At 39.3% G+C, this 19,629-nt stretch overlaps 1 protein-coding gene across 1 annotated transcript in view; it reads left to right on the top strand.

Annotated features, from left to right (window-relative positions):
- The window catches only part of ptprt (protein tyrosine phosphatase receptor type T), a 1,055,968-nt gene that overhangs the window by 62,205 nt on the left and 974,134 nt on the right, over positions 1-19,629 (top strand). The window lies entirely within an intron of this gene.

Here is a 19,629-nt window from a genome sequence, read left to right as displayed (position 1 = left end):
ATGTCGTCTTTCTTCAACAACATGGATTTCCCTCTACCACCAGCAATTCGGCCCTGACCCTCATTCTCCATTGCCAGCACATCTACCCTAACCCCCTCCGCCCCCACATGCAACAAAGACAGGATTCCTCTTGTCCTCGCCTACCATGTCACCAACCTCCACATCCAACACATCCTTCACTGCTCTTTCCGTCACTCACGACATGATCCCACCACTAGACACATATTCCCCTCTCCTCCCCTTTTTGCCTTCTGCAGGGACTGCTCCCTCCATGGATCAATTCCAATTTGCCTACCCCAGCAGCAGGTTTATGTCAGATGCCATCTTACTGGCTCTACACAAGAGCCCTGCAACACTTGGACAGCAATGATCCATACATCAGGATGCTCTTTATTGACTACAGTTCGGCATTCAACAACATTATCCCCTCATCCCCTCAAAACTGATCACTACATTTGAAGCCCCACTGTGTAATTGGATCCTGGATTTCTTCACCTCCAAACCACAATCAGAATGGGTAAGAACATTTCATCGATAGTCTCCATTAGTTCTGGAGCACCACAGGACTGTGTTCTTAGCCTTTGCTCTACTTGCTATACACCTATGACCGTGTGTATGACAACACCATCCACAAATTTGCTGACGATACCACAGTAATGGGTTGTAGACAAAAGAGTGATGAGTCAGCACACAGGAGAGCGATGGAAAAACTTGGCTGAATGGTGTACTAACAACAAGCTTGCACTCATTGTCACCAAAACCAAGGAGTTCATTGTGGACTTCAAGATGGGAAATCCAAATTGTACAATCCAGTGATCATTGGGGGATCAGAGGTGGAGAATGTGAACAAATTTTAAATAACTGGGAGTAAATATCTCTGAGGATCAACACACTAATTGAATCATGAAGAAAGCATCTCAGTGCCTCTGACCCAATGCACGAATGTTATAAAGAAACAAGTCAGTGCCTCTACTTTGTCTGGTATGATGACGAAACCCTTGGTAAACTTCTACAGGAGTGTAGTGGAAAGTGTGTTGTGCTGCTACATCATGGCCTGGTCTGGGGGCATCAAAATCTGTGAGCGGAAAACCTTGTAAAAGGTCATGAATATAGCCCAGGACATCACAGGCAAAAGTTTCCCCACCATCGACAAAATTTCTAGGGATTACTGCCATCTGAGAGCAGCAGCAATTATTAAGGATCCACACCACCCAGGACATGCTGTGTTCTTACTCTGGCCATCATGAAAGAGGTTTAGGTGCCACAAGACTCGTACCACCCAGTTCAGAAGCGTTTGCTACCCTTTCACAATCAGACTCCTCAACAACAAACTGATTTGTACACCGATTCTTGCTTCGCACATTTTATTATTGAATATTTATTTTCTGTATTGCACAGTTTGTTTACATTTCTTTCTTCTGTATAAATTTTTAAACCGTTTTGTGCACTACCGATAAATAGAAATTCTGCCTGCCCCAAAAGGAAAAGAACCTCAAGGTTATAAGTGATGTCATGTATGTAATCTGACAATAAATCTGTACTTTGAATTTTGATTATTTCCTTTATAAACAGTTTCTGCTAACCAAATAAACTGAATATAGCCTGGAGTTAATCAAATATATTTAAGCAGATTGATTATTTAATCATCCATACAATGTGAATTTCTATTTTCAAGTATTCTTGATTTTAAAAAAATTGTTGATAATTTTTTCTAATGCTATGCTTCTGGGCTCATTAATATCGGGAGATTAAATTTTGCTGGAAGGAATTTTTTCTCATTGGGTTGAAGGCAGTTTCAAAGTGTTCTATCATATGTGATGGATTATAAATCTGGTACAGTTTCACAGTTACTTTGCAAAATATTGAAGGGTTTGCTGAACTTCCTTGGCATATCTAGAAATAGATATCATTTTCATTTAATTTTAAACAGGTAGGTATTGTGCAGGCCTTAAACATATAAGAAAGAGTTCTAGGCATGGACAAATGATTTTAAGCCATTCAGGAGCTTAACCACACCCAGACTCTAAATACAGTCTTTACCTTTCTTGTTTGCCCAATGTTTCTAATTTATATTCAATATCTATTTAGTATTGTGTCCCCAAAGGATGTGCATATTTTCATTCAAATGCTTATGGTTAAAATTTGTAAGTATTTGGAAAAAATTGTTCTGATATAAAGAGTAGATGCAGCAATTGCCATGTGGGGCTTTTCACCCTGGTAGTATAAGATGGAACATATCGTCAGAGGAAAATCTGACTATATGTTCTATCAGACTCCATCAACATCAGACCCCTCAACAACAAGCTCAGTCAGCGACTCATTTAAGGTCTCTTACTTTTGCACTTTATTGATTTGTTTTCCTCACTGTATGGTGGAGTCAGCCTGTTTATATTTCTTTGTTTACATGTATATGTTGAGGACAGTTTTCTTGTTGTAAGTAATTGTGCCTCACCTGCAGGAAAAAGAATCTCATGAATCTGAAATCTGTCTCAAAATGGCTGAGAGAATTTTAGCTTTAACCTCATTAATAGCTAGTTGAGCAATTTTAATGAAATGGAAGGATGACTCTCTTCCCACTCCTGCCCAGTGGTTACACAATGTTATGTTCTATTTAAACTTGGAGAAAATTAGATACAATATTAAAGGTATAAAGTTTCAATTTGGCTCAGGAGACCGTCTGGTACCTGAAGCCTGCTATTCAATCCATATTTTTATAATTTTATAAGTTAACTTTGTTCACAGGAAGGGGTTAGATAAGACAGTAAATTTTTGTTTTTTCTTTTATCTTTCATTTTTTTGCTTAATTATTCAAATATGGGTTTAATATGGTTGATGTGGATCATATCATTAATGAGGGTAGAATGCACCCTTTGTCTATAGAATGAGATTGTTTAATTTAGTCCTATCCCAATATAGTTCTGCATAGAAAAGAGATATATAATGAGGAAGGGATAAATGGTGAATTACCATATTGATAGAGATTGATGTCTTAAAGAAGTAAGTTAAATAAACAATTGTGGACAGGTTTTTGATTTGCATTATATGTTTAATTTGTGATATGTACATGATACAACAGTGCTATATTAGATAATTTTGTATGCAGGATTTATATGTTAAACTCACTAAAAATATTTTAAAAAGAAAATTACTGCTCAAACAAAGCATTTGGATTAATGTTTGAGTTGTGAGCAAGTTCAATCGGCAGTTTTAATATCTGCAACTTTAAAAATATGGCAAATTGTGAATAATTTAAATCGGCACAGTATCTAGTCAATGTACTAATTAATAACATACAATGGACATGGTATTACATTTGATAAAATACACTGATGCCTTAATGATGAGTAATCTGAAATCTAACATCAGTCAATGGTAGATGGCCTGTCGATAGAATACTGATGGTTTTACATAAAAGTTGTTTTTTTGGCAAGGATTTTAAGTTAAGATGAAATGGTGTTTTCTGGGGGAGGAGGAAGGGGGGGGGGGAATCTTTTTGTCTGGTAAAGTTATTCTAACTCTTGGTAGATTGAGATTTGTTAGTTCACTCTTGCACTTCTGCTCTGGGACAACCAAATTTGAGATGTCACTAAATGTGTTGGAATGTTTTAGGTTGCTTTTTTATGATTTATTTGTGTGGCTATCGTATAATCTTCCATTGGGAGAGTGTTGTACTAACAGTAGAATTGTTTTTGAACCTCTTTTCAACACAAGGCTCCTAAGCCTTGTTTCACTAATGACACTATTCTGTTAAACGAACAGTCAATTTTTAAATTTAGAGATACAGCATGGTATCAGGCCATTCCAGCCCATGAGCCCTTGCTGCCCAAACACACCCATGTGACCAATCAACTTACTAATGCTATATGTCTTTGGAGGGTAGGAGGAAACTGAAGCACCCAGAGGAAACCCATGTAGAAATGGGAAGGGCATATAAACCCCATACCGAAGTGCTGGATTTGAACCCAGATCGTGGGTACTGAAAAGCAATGCGCTAACTTCTGAGCTACCATGCTGCTAGATTCTGTAGATGATTGTGGAGTTATTAATGAATTTGATATTCCATCATTTTGTTAGTACCAAGTAAATGTTAATACTTGAATATTGGTTGGATTTTAGAGTTGGTTTTGGAATAAGCAAATAAGACATTTTACAAACCTTCTATTACAGATGGCTGAAGTTATTGTGCCAGTTGAGGTTTTCCCTTCTTTAAAATATTTTATTTAATACTCCATATATGCAGAAACTACAATTATTATAATAATACGGATATCAAAAAGAACAAATTGATTATATGCAGGATGGTTTTCACCCCACATCAAAACCCCTCCCTCCTACCCAACTTCCCACCACTCCAAAAAAAACCAAAAAATAAAAAAATATGCAAATTGAAAAAAGTTTAAAAAAATTTATAGGTATGAAAAGATTATTTAACAAAAAGTAAAAAGGATCTTTGGATTGCAGAGAGAGAGAGAGGTCGTGCAGTACAATTCATCAGTTCTCACCTAAAAATAGAGGAGAATTCTGCAGGGCTGGGGAGTATTTGAGTGTATGGACACTACATTTGTAAAAACAAAGTATTTCTTTCTTAAATTATTATTTTTTTCCACAAAGGGATAACATAAATAAATAACATAACAATTTACAGCACGGAAACAGGCCATTAGGCCCTTCTAGTCCGCACCGAAACCAAACACCCCTCTCTAGTCCCACCTCCCTGCACAATGCCCATAACCCTCCATCTACTTCTCATCCATATACCTGTCAACTTTGAATTTCAGCATACCACCTTGGCAGAGTTGAAGGTATATCCAATTTCCAAGTAATGGCAATATATTTTCTAGCAATTGCTAATGCTTAATTTAACACATTTCAATTGATAAATTGATCATTTCAATTGAACATTTGTACCTTTAATATTTCCTAATAAAAACAGATTGGGAATTAACGACAAACAACTCTTGCAACTTGTTGTAAAAAAAAGATTACTTATAGACATCCAAAGGGGTCTCACATTTGGACAAGACCGCGCTGAGTTGATGAAAGATCGCACATACTCACTACATCTAAAACATTGATAAATCAGATTTCAATCCATTCATGTTCTGTGGTGTAATAAATAATTGATGTAAAAATTATTTTGAACTTATCTATCTTACATTCATAGTGTTAGAATCTTGACGTAAATTTTCCAGAATTTGTTGATATTCAAATCTGTTTCCCATCTCTGCCTAGATCTATACAATCCTAATTTAGGAGTTCCTATTTGTAATTACGAGTATATAAAAGAAATAAATTTTTTGAACACCCCACTCCTAATAAAATAAATTCTACCTCAGTCCAATTAGGCAAAAACATTGCTGGCCCTTGTTTTCCTTTCAAGTGGAAAGGTTTAATCCCAATTTTGTTTGGAGAATAGGATATATAGCAACTATTATATCATTAACATCAGATTCATTTCTGCATAAATCTCTAGGGATTAATAAGATTTGGGTTAAATGAATAATAAATATAACATGATCACCATGAATCAATGGTGATCATTTAACCCTAAAGGTCAACGAACTTTAAAGAAATAAACTCTTTCAAAGTGAAGTTGCCACTAGTAAATCCCACATTTAATGCTAGCGATTTGAGACCAGTTACAAATCAATTTAAAATCTGTCGATGAAAGTAACCATGGTTAACATGTACCCCATAAATAACTTTGCATCATTGATTGGCTGCCAGCAACACTCATCCACTGCAACCATAAAAAGCAGCAAATTGCATTGGAAAAGAAAAACACTATTTGCTCAGTAACATGCAGGCTGCACAACAGAAATCCACCTTCATTTGATTTTTGCATCATTCTTTCAAAATGTTTTTTTAATAAAATGAATAAAATACTGGGGAGAAAATGGTGCCAATATATTGGAAAGGTTATCGCAATAACTTTGCGTGTTGGGTAGTTTCTGCATGGCCTTGGATTCATCCCTGTTATAATAGTGAGCTGCTTTTTAAAAAAATTCCTCTTTCGCATTTGCTACAAAATAAAAGGCTGCCTGTGGGAGATGTACTAATTAATGAATCCAGTGCTTTGTTTATCAAAAAATGTTCCTTGATCTTAATTTTTCATTGTGATGTGACACATGGGCAGAGAAACTCTTTGGCTGAGGCAACAATAAAATTGCCATCCACAAGAAATTGAACAGGAGTTGCATATAGCAAGTTGTTCGGCTCATCAGTAGGTGTACAGCATAGAAATAGGCCCTTTGGCTTAACATGACAATGCTGTGTTTTAGCCCATTAATTCTATTTGCCTGGATTTTGAAATGCTTGTCCAAATATTTCATAAACCTGGTGATTATGCATAGAGTACTTCGACCACATTGATTCAGGTATGAACCACTTTATGAATGGACAAACTTTTCCCTTGGATTCCCATTAAACTTCCTTTTCTCTCACCTTAAACCAATACCTTCTTGGTTTTGTTACCCCTACTATCACTTATCTAACCTGTCTGTACCTCTATCAGGTCACCAGTTCTTGGCCTCCCTCACTCCAAGGAAAACGAGCCAAGCCCATCCAGTCTCTCCCAATAACTGAATCGCTCCAGACAAGGCCAGTTCCTACTGAATCCATTCCTCAACTGTGGAGACCAGAACTACACAACAATACTATAAATGCAATGTAACTAGTGTTGTGTAATGTTGCAATGTGGCATCCCAGCTTTTGTATTCTATGCTTCAGTTGATAAAGGCACCCTGTCTTCTTGTGAATTTGTACCCCAAGATATTTTCCTTCATCCACATTCCTTCGGTTCCTACTATTTACTGAATATGTTCTACTCTTATTTGGCTTCCCAAAACGCAATATCTAAGATTTTCAGATTTAAACACTATTTGCCAATGATCTGCCCAGCTTTTAAGTTCATCTATATTCCAATGAGACCTTGGACAACCACGACATCACTCATTTTCTTATTATTTCCAAACGTGCTCATGAAGGTGGTGCTGAACTTCCATGCAAGTGATCTATGTGGACTCATACCCTGACTCTTTCACTGGTGAATATGCAATTATCTCCTTTTTTAAGCCCTTTGGTAATTCCCATTTGGATTTGAATCTACCCCAGTACTCATCCAATTGATGATTTGTCATTATTCCTTCTTTGTTCATTTGCAATCACCTTAAATCTGAGCCTTTTGGTGTTCAACCCTTCCACCAATGGCAGTGGGCTGTCTTTATCCATCTTACCTGCATAGTTTGCTCTTATGAAAGCTCATGAATTTATCTCCTAGTCCCCACTAATCAAAGGAAAATGACCCCAGTTTTTCCCAAGTCCTTTGCTAGAACTGCGATCTTCCACCGAAGTAATTATTTCCTACATCCTTCCCGAAGTGCAGAGCATGGAATTTAATTGTGCTCAATTGTAGTTGTTAAATCAGTGTATCATGTGATTTCTTTTTATTCTCTTTGCCTCACTTTCCAAAAGGAGGGCTCCAATTTCAAGTCATCAGGCTTATTGTCATCTGATTATACCCACACTCCTGTTCGGCTCTGAATCATGGGTCCTCTACCGGCACAACCTACGGCTCCTAGAACGCTTCCACCAGCGTTGTCTCCGCTCCATCCTCAACATCCATTGGAGCGCTTACACCCCTAACGTCGAAGTACTCGAGATGGCAGAGGTCGACAGCATCGAGTCCACGCTGCTGAAGATCCAGCTGCACTGGGTGGGTCACGTCTCCAGAATGGAGGACCATCGCCTTCCCAAGATCGTGTTATATGGCGAGCTCTCCACTGGCCACCGTGACAGAGGTGCACCAAAGAAAAGTTACAAGGACTGCCTAAAGAAATCTCTTGGTGCCTGCCACGTTGACCACCGCCAGTGGGCTGATAACGCCTCAAACCGTGCATCTTGGCGCCTCACAGTTTGGCGGGCAGCAACCTCCTTTGAAGAAGACCGCAGAGCCCACCTCACTGACAAAAGGCAAAGGAGGAAAAACCCAACACCCAACCCCAACCAACCAATTTTCCCCTGCAACCGCTGCAATCGTGTCTGCCTGTCCCGCATCGGACTTGTCAGCCACAAACGAGCCTGCAGCTGACGTGGACTTTTTACCCCCTCCATAAATCTTCGTCCGCGAAGCCAAGCCAAAGAAGAAAAATACAAGTACAAATTGACCAGTCAGGTCCTTGGTGCTAAACATGCAGTCACACAACCAGACATAACATACATACATACAGACAAACCATACATACGCAGGATGTATTAATCGATACAAATAAATATTGTTTAATGAATACAAGAGTCTCGGATGGTTAATGTGAGCAGCTCCTTTGGTTGTTCAGCAAGTTTCACTGCCTTGATCTGCTTTGCCATTTTCAAAGAACAATGCAAATATACCCCTATACCCCATGTCTTACCCTAACCCCATTAGAGATGTCAGGACAGTAGCTACAGAGGCTATTGTGAAGGAACTGCTGTTATGGCAGCACTGCCACTGGGAGAGCAGAGACACAGCGCTGTTCTGAAGGGTTCAACTGCTTGGTCCAATTGCCGATAGCTCTGTAGAAGTTTTGGACTGCCTATTAAAGGAGCCAAAGGTGTTTGCAAGTACAATCCTGCAATCTCTGGGCTCTGTGCCCAAGATGGCATTGGACTAGGGCAGGGGACCAGAAACTGGGAGATCACCCCCCCCCCCCCCCCCCGGCCGTTGAAAAGGAGAAGCATAGGAGATGACTCTACAGGGAAGCGGACCAGAAATTGGCTTAGCAAAGACTCTCACAGGCTGTGGGGAAACTTGAGGTCAGGAGACCCACACAGGCTGAGGGTTGTTGGATGCTGGCTCGTAGCAACCAGTTATCAGAGCCAGGATTCAAGAAGGTACTGAGGGCAAGAAGGGCTCCCAAAGGACCTCTAAGCACTGAATTATTCCTGATCGTGTCAGAGGCTTGGATTTGGAGCTGAGCTAGCCAATGAATCAAACAGGAGTGTTTCCAGTTGCAGGAGTGCTGGAGGCATATCCTGAAGTTCTGTCTCTTGTCCTCGACTCTCCTACCATGGGAAATAACTTTGCCACGTTAAACTCTTTCCCTTGTGCATTGATAAATACATTATTGTCCTATCGCTTCCCATCAGTGAAGACATCAGGACCCATCCTTGTCCACATTGTATTTACTATCTCCTAGAAACTGCCCTAATGATGAATTTAATGCCCTTTGTTCTGCACCATCTCTTTAGACTTGAATATTTTTTTCTTTCTTCTATATATCAGAATTTATTGCCATGAACATATCATGAAATTCGTTGTTTTGCGGCAATATTACAGATGCAAAATAGACCCTAATTACATTTTTTTTAAAACTGCAGAAGAAGAGAAAGTGAGGTAAGGTTTGTTGTCCATTGTCTATTCAGAAATCTGATGGCAAAGGTGAAGGAGCTGTTTCTGTACGGTTGGGTGCTCCTTCCTGATGGTAGCAGTGAGAAAAGGGCATGGCCTGGCTGGTGAGGGACTTAAAAGATAGAGGCTGCTTTCTTGAGACATGGCTTCTTGTCGATATCCTTTATGGAGTGAAGGCTGGAGCCCATGATTGCACTGGGCGAGTTCAAAATGCTCTGTCGTCTTTTCCTGTCCTGTGCATTGGCACCTCCATACCAGACAGTGATACAAGTAAGAATGTTCTCCACAGTGCACCTGTAAAAAAAAAAAATTTGCAAGTCTTTCATGATGTACCAAATCTCCTCAAAATCATCACGAAATATAGCCGCAGGAGAGACTTCTCCATGGTTGAATTGACGTGGAGGCCCAGGATACACCTTCAGAGATGTTGACACCCAGGAATTTTACATTCTTAAATATTTTCACTGCTGACCCCTTGATGAGGACTGGTTTTGTGGTGATATGTAATTACACCATTAGGTTACCAGGGGTCATCCCGGTGACCTTGTATATAAAGCAGCCACAATCTTGCCTTCACACTGCTGGTGTGGTTATTGTCAGTACAGGTTTATAATCTCCTGATTTCCCCCTCCTGAAGTCCTCAATTAGTTCAATAGTTTTGCTAACGTTGAATGCAAGGTTTTTTCAACCTGCTGATCTCACTTGTGTATTGTAGATTAATTGTAGACTTATAGATGGCATTTGAATTGTGCTTAGCTACACAGTCATGGGTATAGAGCAAGTAAAGCAGTGGGCTAAGCACGCATCCTTGAGGTGCGTCTGTGTTGATTGTCAGTGAGACGGAGACATTGTTTTCAATTCATACTTAACTGTGGCCTTCTGATGAAATCAAGGATCCAGTGGCAGAGTGGATGCGGAGGCCCAGGTTTTGAAGCTTGCTGACCACTACTGAGGATATGATGGTGTTTGAAACTAAGCTGTAGTTGATGAAAAGTAGCTGTGTTGCTGCTGTCAAGGTGATCTAGAGCTGAGTGGAGAGCCACTGAGATTGTATCTGCTGTGGAGCAATTGTGGCAATGGCCGAATTGCAGTGGGTCCAGGTCATAGTAGATGTGAGTGCTACTGGGTGATAGTCGTTGAGACAGCTTCTTCCTCTTGGGCTCTGGTATGATTGATATTTTCATATTTGCCTTTTATTGGATGATGTCGTTGAGCCAGCACAGATGTTTAAACTGTTGTACCTCCTTGCAAGTTTGAAGTTAATTTCTTGAAGCATAAAGCTGACACCCAAAGGGAGATTGCTATTGTTGAAGAATTAAAAATTCTCTTACATCAAGAATCTACTTCAAGGTGGAAATCGATGGTCATTGGTGTTAAAAATCCCTTTGCCACTGTGAGAAATTCTGTACTTTTGACCATCGATGGTCATCAGTAAACCTGCAAGTTTTTGAATGATGAGTGCAGATGTACTTTGCTGTGTTTAAATCGGAGAGAATATTTGGAATAACCCGCTAAAGATGTGATTTCAATGTATATTTTTGGGAATATTAAGATGGAAGTTCCCCACTTCTGGAGCTGTGTTCAAACTTCCTCATTCCTCCTGCTATGAATGTCTTTGCCTTTTTGAAGCAGTCACTACAAAGGTTCAATCAAAATTATACTTTTTTGAATTTTTTTTTCTGTGATGTTTTAGTTAGTTTTTCGTGAGAGAATAAGGTACCTGTGGATGGAAAAAAGAGAGTTCAAATATTTTGAGCCTCTTTCAATTATTAAATGGTAATTTTAGTTAATGCCACCTGTTTTTTTGAAAATTCAATGCTAATTTCCCTGCTTTGTAGTTCTATCCTTGCATCATTGTTGAATTTTTCCTTTGTTAATTGAATAAGTGATATCCTTCAAAATTGCGGTATTATGTGAAGCTTTTACTTTTAATTGCTGGGTATTAGTGCCCATTGTTGACAAACGGCAAGTTTGTTTGAAGGATTGGTTACTTAATCTACTGCTTAGAAATTTGTCTGGCTTTGCACTTAACTTGTTATAATTTGCATGTGGTATCACAATGACTCTCCAGAGGCCGAATAAATCATCTTGAAGTAAATAAGATTAATTTCTATTCAAATAAGTTGGTTATAAAAGTATGCAATGAAATCCTCACTGAGGCACATTTACCTTGCTGGCCTGTGAAGGATATATTTCAAATAAGGCAGCATTATTTGTCATCACTCTCAATTTTTGCATTGGAAGAAAACAACCTATTTATCTCTGGCTCACATATTTTGTATTTGCCGATGGCACCAGGGAATAGTAAATTTCTCAAATGACTTTTACATGAAGTGGTTTCCTGCTATCTGATTGGTGCAGATCTTCTAGTGTATTAACCTTGTTTTCTCCTCGGCTTGTTAAATTGTCATTCACGCGCAAGTTCCTATATTCCTCTTGTCAGGTATCTGCTTCAGGAGAAGGAAGGCACGAGTTATCACTGGCATTAATCTGGTGTCCTTGAAACATCATTCATCAGGCTAGCAATAATGAGGAATTGGTGTTCAAAGTAAGAGAGTTGGGAGGCATAATGCACCCCTGATTGTTGAGCCTTGGGAATAAGTTTTTGCATGTTAGTTGAACATGAGGCTTATTATAATTAAACCCATATTGGCCTGACAATGAATCACGCTTCCTGTCAGCAGTGCTGGATTGAAGACACCTTCTTTGTTAATATTCTTGAGTTCAGTCTTCCCACACTCTGTACAAATGAGGAATCACACCAGAAACCTCCTCATCTGTATTGATCAACTGTATGCTTGAGAAATGCACTAAGGCACTGAAAGAAGTATCAATTCTGATTGTCAATTATCAGTGGTTTTATAGAAATTGAAGTCCATTTTATAAATTTCCCTGAATTGCCCTTTATTTTCTTTCCCACATTCAATTGTTTTTCATCCAGGTTTTCCTCTTTTATGCTTTAGCATCCTTTGTCCCATTGGTTTATTTTGGATCGATGAAAGATGACAAGGCTCTCCGCACCTTAAATCTGTCTGGGAAATAGTCCACTAGTTACGAGTTATGTAGCTGCTTAATAATCTGTGCCAGCCACGGATACATAATTCATGATATTTGCCTTGTGAAACCTACGAAATGAAATTTTATTTGGAGGCATTAAAATGTATGTTTGTGTGATACGTGACATTGTGGATTACTAATAGTCCAATAAATACCCAGCAATCGATGTGTACTTGGTGATTTTAATTAACCTACTTATTTTTAAATATCTATATTTCTGTTGGTGATTAGTGTGAATTTATGGTCTAGATTTTGAGATTCTTAGAATAATGAAACTGCCAGTGCTTTCTTTTCATGGTAACACAGACAGCAACATCTAGAGCAGCCATTCTCAACGGGGGCCCATGCCACATAAGTAAAAGCCTTGTTTTCTTTTCACCTCATGTAACAGTTTTTTATGTGGCCAGTAGCAGGGAAGTACGCAAGAAACTAAAACTTGACTGCTTCGATGGGAAGGGGGCTCATAAACTTTGAGCAGAGTTGGGGGGAGCATAGCTGAAAAAAAAGATTGAGAATGGCTGATTTAGAGTATGCAGGCATGCACTCAAATGGGAAGATCCAGTTATTGTTGATTAATTCTTCTACCTGGTGTGCAACTTTGTAGCTTTCTACAGTGCAATCTTGAGAAATGGTCAGCGTCTTTTGAGGTTGAGATGAATTTCTGCCCATCAGGCTCCCTCAGGAATAGAAATTGCAGATATTTGCATTGAATTCCTTCTGGCCTTGTGGTTGTATCCAGAAAGATGTTCTTTCAAGAGAGCTGAATACTTATTCTCTTGAAGCGGCATTTTTATTTGAACGTTGTGGTCTTCATTCAGGTGAAGCAGTGTGACTGGGTACAGGTACCTGGAACCTTTTCAATCCTTCAGTTTTCATGGGTATGTGATCAAGGACAGACCAACATTGCCAGATCATGGCAGCAGTCATAATTCACAGAGGTTTGACAAAGCAGTACTGTTGAGTTACTACAGCAAAGCAAACATGGGGTGGGTTGGTGGGGGGGAGAGAGAAAAGGGTGCAAGATTATCTGAAGTTCCATCCACTGAGTGTGTGTTCTATTTGCTCCTCTTTTATGCTGGTTCCTCCCCTGCCATCGGCCCACCCATTTCCTCTCTCTGGTTCTCTTCTCCCTTTACCTAACTGGACCCCTCTGCCACCAGTTCTCCCTTAACTGGTTTCAAATCAACTTTCAGCCTCAACATTCCTTACCACCCCCCACCCCTCCTCCACCTGGCTCTCATCTCCCACTTTTCCTTTTCCATACCTATCTCTACCAGCCACTGTTTTCTCACTCCACCTCTCTCCTTCCCCCCACATGGCTTCAACTGCCCATCATTTCCCTCCTCACCTGTTCCACATATTGCCTGCTAGCCCCAATTCATTTCCTCCCTATCGCCTCTTCATACTGGCCACACTTTCAAGCCTGAGGCAAGGTAACAATTATCTCTTTGCTCGTACAGATGCTGTTTACTTGTAGAATTTCTCCAATAGTTTTGAACAGCTTTCTTTTACATTCTTTGTGTCAATGTGATATACTTTCAATAAAACTATCAGTGTGTTAATTATCTATCCCATCTTCATGCAAGAATAAATGAAATTGGAATGTCACTGAATCTGCTGTACTGTTCAATAAGATGAAGGCTGATGAACCATTTTCCTGTTTAATCCCCATATTCCTTTGATTTTTCTAATAACTAGAAATCTATTGATCTCTGAGTGAATTTATGAATGCCGTTCACAGGTCTCTGGGATAGAGACAGAAAGAAATGAGTGAAAACAATTCTCATCTCAGTCTTAAATGGGCTTCTCTTGATTTTGAGTAGCTCCTTGATTTTTGGAGAGCTCATCTGGGGGAAAACTCCCTTCCCAGTTTTTCAAAGAGGGAAAAACCCATCCTCCCCCCTCCTGCCACATTCAGAGCCCTCGACGAACTTTGTACATTGCAACGAGAGAATATTTTCAATTAAGTATTTTGTACATTGTGGAATGGGAAACTTCTGATTATTCTCTGTTGAAGACCCAATAAAATTGTCATAGGATGTCTTTCCTCTTGCAGTCAAATCCTCTAACAATAAAGGCCAATATATATTTACTTTCCTAACTGTGTGGTGTACACAGGCAGTGTTATTGAATATTGGTAAGTATATTGACTTCTGAGAGTTGTGTACATCATCAGCTAAGTTACCAAAGCAGACAAAAGTATTCGCAATAAATGAAGTGACTGTACTTAATAGAGTTGTAAACCCCTCTGTAGACCAAATACCAAAAAGTTCAAACTTCACAAGGAGCTTTCTCCCTCGTGTTGTACATTATTATTGCACCACAAATCTTTACTCTCTTCATTATTTCAAAATATCCTGGGGTGTCCATCAGATGTCAAGCGATAATTTTCTGAATGGTTTGCTTTCAGCCTCCCGCCAATAACACATGTTAGCATGTCTTGAGCTTTTGAGCAAGATTTCATGGGACAAACCTAACCATTTGTACAAATGCAATGCAATGATTTTTTAATGTAATACTCTCCCTTCTGTTCTCCGTGTTTTGCTTTTAGACATGAGTTTGCCTTTCAAATAGATGTATCATGTAAGAATTTAGGATTTATTTTTGAAAGAACACTGAATCAATGAACTCGCAGTCAATACAAAGATTTATTATGACTTTTCTCAAGATAGACTGCTGCAGATGGAAAGTCAGATGGTGATCATTTGGTAGGATGTAAATCTCCTCTGAATTGTTTTAGTGGATACATTGTTTTGCTGAGTTCTATCATGGTTCCAAAAATTCAGTCTGAGTAGTTTGTTCTCACACAGTTTTAAGTAAATTAACAACTAGTGGAGTAATTCATTTATACTTCCCCTCTTATTGGAAAAATGACATATGGAGAATTGTGACTAATTTTGAATTTTACACCTCAGTAACATTGGCTTTGCACAACTAATGAGCAGAAACTCACTACAGCTGAGTCAAGACACTGACACACTTTTGTAAAATAATAAAAAGTAGTTTTGGTAATAATAGGCTTTTTTTTTAGATCTCTGAGTGGCTTTATCAACAGCTCACTCACTTGATGCCAGCTAAATACCACAATGCTTAAATAGTTATTAAAGTGCACTTGATTGTACGATGGAAGAATAAACTCCAGAGAGTTGTTGGACTTGGCCTGTCTTTGAGGCAGTGTCTTTAAAAAAAAAAGCAACCTCTATCCTCAAAGACCCCGACCACCCAGGGCATGCCCTCTTCACTCTGTTACCATCAGGGGGGAAAAAAGGTACAGGAGCCAAGAGACGAGCACTCAGCACTTATTTTTACTTGTTTTAATGTTGTAAGATTGTTATAATATGAATGTTTGTACCATGATGCTCCTGCAATTTCATGATTTGTTAATGATAATAAATTCTGTTCTGAATATACAGGGGATTATAACGATGTCAATCTGCTTGAAGCTAAGGAGCAGGGCAAGGAGTGTTTGCCCATGGAGATTTAATAATATCTGACTCTCAGTGCTTTATTGCACAAGACCAATCACATTGGCTAAATTTTCAAGAAAAAGTGATTAATTTAATCTGCAAAAGACACTAAGTAAGCAAAAAGCACCAGGCTTGCCATTGATTCAGGCTCCCATCTCTCTCTCTCTCTCTCTCTCTCTCTCTCTCTCTCTCTCTCTCTCGCATATTACCACATCCATGAATCCTGTTGTGATCTAGCCAGTGCATTATTTAATGACCTTCCACCTCCGTATCATAAAGTTATAGACCGCAGAAGCAAGCCCTTTTAAGAGCCCATTTATATTGATTCTGATTTTTTCCAGCATTAGACCATGGTATTTTAAGTGCTCATCTCAGTACGACAATGTTAACATGCTCTTTATTGACTACAGTTTGGCATTCAACACCATCATCCCCTCATAATTGATCAGTAAATTCCAAGGCCTCAATAACCACTGTGAAATTGGATCTTGGATTGGTTCACCTCCAGTGCCCATTCAGTGTGAATTGGCAAGAACCTTTCTTCCTCAATCTCCGTCAGTACTGGAGCACCACACGGCTGTGCTATTCCACCCCTGCTCTACTCCCTTTACACCTATGATTGTGTGGCCCACTATGACAATGACAATCTACAAATTTTCTGATGATACCATGGTAGTGGGTTGTATAAAAAGGGGTGATGCATCAGCATGTAAGAGAAAACTTGGTTGAAGGGTTGACTTCAGCAACATTACACACAATATCAACGAAACCAAATAGTTGTGGGATTTTGGAACCAAAAACCAGAGGTGCACGATCCAGTGATAATTGGGGTATTGGAGTTGAAGAGGATGAGCAAATTTAAATTCCTGGGAGACTATATAAAAGTACAGCACAAAGACAGGGCCTTTCTAGTCTATACTGATCCTTTTTTTTTTGCCTGGTCTCACTGACCTGATATCTTGGAAGACCTTTCCTGGATCCAGTGCATGAATATAATCATGAACAAACAAGTCAGTGCCTCTACTTTGTCAGGAGTTCGCAGAGGTTTGCTACGATACTGAAACCTTGGGAAACCTCTAGAGATGTGTAGTAGAAAGTGTACTAACTGGCTGCATCACAGCCTGGTATGAGGGCACCAATACTTCCCAGTGGAAAATCCTGCAGAAGGTGGTGACCACAGCCCAGGACACCACAGGCAAAACGCTCCCCACCGTAGAGAAAATCTCCATGGAATGCTGTTGTCAGAGTGTGGCAGTAATCATCAAGGGTCTGCACCACCCAGCACATGGTCTGTTCTCGCTGCAGCCAACAAAAAAGTGGTATAGATGCCACAGGACTTGTAGTACCAGGTTCAGGAACAGTTGTTACCCCTCCACTATCAAACTCCAAAACAACAAACTGAATCATTAGCCCTTTTCACACTTGCATCCCACTAAGTTGGTCGTTCAGGAATGAGGGGGGGGGTTTCACATTTGACTACTCCTAACTGGCACACTGAATGCTTTCACACTTGCAACGAGCCATCCCCAGGCTTAGGACTGTTCTACCTTCTACCGGTGAGTGATGCCCTAAATCCTGATCAATGTATTATAATCTTATATTTGAATAAAATTAATCATGCCTAATTATAAGATGTATGTACAGCACAATGTACATCCTTCAGCCCCTGTTCCTATTGTGCCGACCTATATGAACCTTTATAAGGGACCATGAGAAAGTGTTAGCAATAAAGAGCAATAATGGATATTTTTTAAACATGTGGGAAAGTTGGTAGCACGATAGCACACAATTTGTATAGTGTGGGGAAAGTTGATAGCACAATCATGTACAATTTATAAATACCGTGGGTGGGGGGGAAGTGATAGTGGACCTGCACCCCAGAATGCCATGCAGCAGAGAAAGGGCTGTATGCCCGGCTGCATGCACGGAGCATTCATGGGGGGGGGGTTTCTCTGCAGCATGGCATTCTGGGAAGTCATGTCCGCCATTGCTTTTTTCCATGGTTTTTATAAATTTTGCGCTATAATGCTACTAATTTTCCCATGCTGTTTTAAAAAAAATTGTCCACTGTTTCTGTTTATTTTCTTTCTCTCTCCTGCCACAATTTTCCCACAGCAAAATTTATACCTTCATTTTAATCTTCCTTTGCGTTCCTGCACTCACACAAAAACTTGGGTCATTTCAATCCCACAATGCAATTATCCGTTTCACTTGCCTGATTGCCACGCCAGCGTCTGCAGATGCCGGGGATTGTACTAGGGGTCGAGGCTGTCAATCCCCACCAGAGATGACGTTATCTAATGTTGGCATTGAGCTGATTTTGCTTTCACATTAGACACCTTCAGGCCCGATTGGCGGTTAATTTCTGGGATCACTTGGAAGTATGAAAGGTGCGAGAGACTCGTGGAATGATTCTTCCTTTGCACATAATTTATTATTGAATATTTATTTTCTGCATTGCACGGACAGTTTATTTACTTCTCTTGGTTTAGATTTCTCTCTTTTGCATACATATTATCTTGAATACAGTTTTCTACACTAAGTAGAAATTCTACCTGGCCCTCAAAGAAAATAATCTCACATTTGTTTGTGATATTATGTATGTGTGCTGACAATAAATCTGAACTCTGAATTTTGAACTTTGGAGAGTACTTCTCTCCACTAATCCCTCATCAGTGTGTTCCATATTTCAATCACCATCTTACATCCACATTTCTTTTGCACCAACCAACCAGAAATTCTGTCACTCAGTGCCAGTACCTGGGAGACTTTTTACCCTCATGTTCTCTTGAGAATGTTAAGTGATGTCAAGTCCTCAATTGCAAAAGACATCTGATCAGTGAAGCCAGACATAAATGAAAATGGACCATATTGTATGGATGTCAGAAGTTAAATATCTCGGAAATGTTGCAAAAGCAACGTCTTCCCAGCGCCCAAATATTTGCCTTCAGTAAATGAATCTAGTTTCACTTCTGGATATTTGAAATTAATAGGTTCAGGATTCCAATTCAAATAGTCACCTGCAAAGCAACAAAGGTTAACTTTTACACATCATGTGCACGGTGCCCATGCTATTAACCATCCAGTTTCTGGAGAGAAATTATTTCATTAAAGAATTATATCAACAGGAATGTGTTTCTGAAATTTGCTTTTAGGGACTTGTCAGATCCAAGTATTGGAAGAAGAATGGAGGAGGAATGGCCCATCATGTTGAAATTGAAAAGTTATTAAGATTAATAAAGATATAAAATGCATCAAACATGAATAATGAAACAGATTTGATGGCATAGTGTACAAAGTTTTTGCTTCTTGAACACTTGTGTGTATTTTGTGCATTTGGGCTGTAAATCACTTTAACATTTCTTATCATGGCTTTTTTTTTCAAGATATAACCTATTTTTTTTGCTGTCATATTTTTAAAATGCTTCGAGCAGACAAAACCATCAAGTGCAATGTTATTTGAAAATTAATTTTCTGCATTTGCACTTGAACTTACTCCCTTCTGATATTGGTGCAGTCAGTGACGAATGTGGTAAAAGGTTTCACCAACCCGTTGCAACTATGGAAATACGTTATCAGGGCAATTAGAATCCATTAATGCTGGTTGACACTAACACGAGGCATCAGATGCTATGTACATATGAAAATAAGCTGCAAAACATTTTTAGGTCAGTTGAACTAATGTAATGTGTCAGCAATAAGATGCGATTAAGCATCTTA

The sequence above is a fragment of the Narcine bancroftii genome, chromosome 6 (assembly GCF_036971445.1).
Source record: "Narcine bancroftii isolate sNarBan1 chromosome 6, sNarBan1.hap1, whole genome shotgun sequence".
Classification (NCBI taxonomy): domain Eukaryota; kingdom Metazoa; phylum Chordata; class Chondrichthyes; order Torpediniformes; family Narcinidae; genus Narcine; species Narcine bancroftii.
Note: the sequence above shows the minus strand (reverse complement) of the source record. Positions and strands in the feature narration are given on the sequence as shown.